We start from the raw sequence: 1,799 nt of genomic DNA on the forward strand, positions 1-1,799 counted from the left end.
TGAGGTCAGATTGTGGGCCGGTGGGAGGGGGGAAGATGGAGGGTCAGTAGGTAAGGAGGGCTTACATTAGGGGCGATTCGTTAACTAGGCAAGACCGGGGGAGTCAGTCATTTTTGTCGGCAATACAGTGAACAAGAGACTGATTGTTGAAAATAATTCTTATTCAGTTTCAAGTAAATCCAAAATGATAGTTGTCGACATTCAAATAGCACTTTGCCTATAAAAATACGCTCAAACTCAAAGAGACAATAAGGGCTTACCAATGTCGCACCACAGAAACTCGTTCCTACATCTCAGTTTATCTCGCTGGCTCATTGTTACTAGCTGCTGTCACAATGAGTGGCATCGTATTGCGCGCTCTGTGGTGACGTCACCTACGTAGGCGAACTGAGCGATTGTCCAGAGAGCGGACAGGTCCGTCATGAATATCACATTTCTTACCAATTTGACTCTTCTGTTGCTTAAAAAGGACTGGACTATCTTGAACAGTAGGACTTTCAATTTCATCAGTAATATTAATTATTATTAAAGCAGTCTCTAGTCACGGTCATTTAATACGTACATGAACGGTAAAGATGTCTCGAATCTTTATCGTTAATTGAATTTTGAGCCACTCCTGGTTCTGTTTGGTGTTCTGTTTGCTGCTATGAAATGGACAAAGGGAAACATAATAAAACTACCCCAAAACGGTGACTTAAAAGACTACAGCAATTGGAAAGAAATAACGCTTTTATCAGTACAAGGAAACCAATTTGCTCCATTATCTTGTCTCGTATCAGAGCAGCAATAGACAAGAGACTAAGAAAGGACCAGGTGGGTTTTCGACCGGAGAGATCGTGTATAGATCAACTGTTTGTTCTGAGAAATATTGTAGAACCAAACAAAGCTGTCCCAATTATTTTGAACTTTGTGGACTTTAAAACAAAAAAACCTTGACCGCATAGACCAAGAGGCCCTGTGGAAAATTCTTGCAATTTATGGCATCTGAACAAAAAATAGTAAACTGTATAAGATCGTTATAATATACCAATGCAAGCTGCTGTGTTCTTGTTGAAGGAGAATTATCTTCATCTTTTGGAGTAAATACTGGTGTTAGACAAGGTTGTATATTATCACCTGTACTTTTTGGGATTGGGATCGATTTTGTAATGAGACAGAGCAAAGACATTGAAACAGACATTGGATGAACAAATGGCACATATTTAGGAGATTTAGATTTTGTGGGTGACATCTGCCTATTAAACACTACAGTACATGAAATACATTTTTTTTTTAAACGAACTAGCAAAAGCTGCGGAAAAATTGGCCTTATAATAGATTTATCTAAAACAGAAATACTACGATTATCATCAGAAACTATGCCCATCACTCTTTATAGAGTACTCCTTGCAGAAATTAGTAAATTCAAGAACCTTGGCAGCATTATATCCAAAACTACAGACTGCCATGACGACGTCCACTAAAGACTTACAAATGCATGGATCATCATCATCATCCAGTGCCAGATCTGCGACAGGCATCGATGATCATGGTTCTCTAGTCATTCCTTTGCTCGGATGCTCTCAAAAAAGCTACGCTTCCCTGATCTTTCCCTGTTACCCATTTACTTAGGTTCCCTTAGTATGTTGTTCTGGGCTTACCCCTGCCTCGTTTGCCTTCAATTTTGCCAGTCAGAGCTAGATGTTCAAGACCCTTATGTCTATTCAGGTGTCCCAAAAACTGCATTTGTCGTTTCCTGATTGTATTTAACATTGAGCGTCCCACGTGGGCTTCATCAAGCACTACCACATTTGATTTCC

This window comes from Aplysia californica, unplaced genomic scaffold (assembly GCF_000002075.1).
Source record: "Aplysia californica isolate F4 #8 unplaced genomic scaffold, AplCal3.0 scaffold00056, whole genome shotgun sequence".
Taxonomy (NCBI): Eukaryota; Metazoa; Mollusca; class Gastropoda; order Aplysiida; family Aplysiidae; genus Aplysia; species Aplysia californica.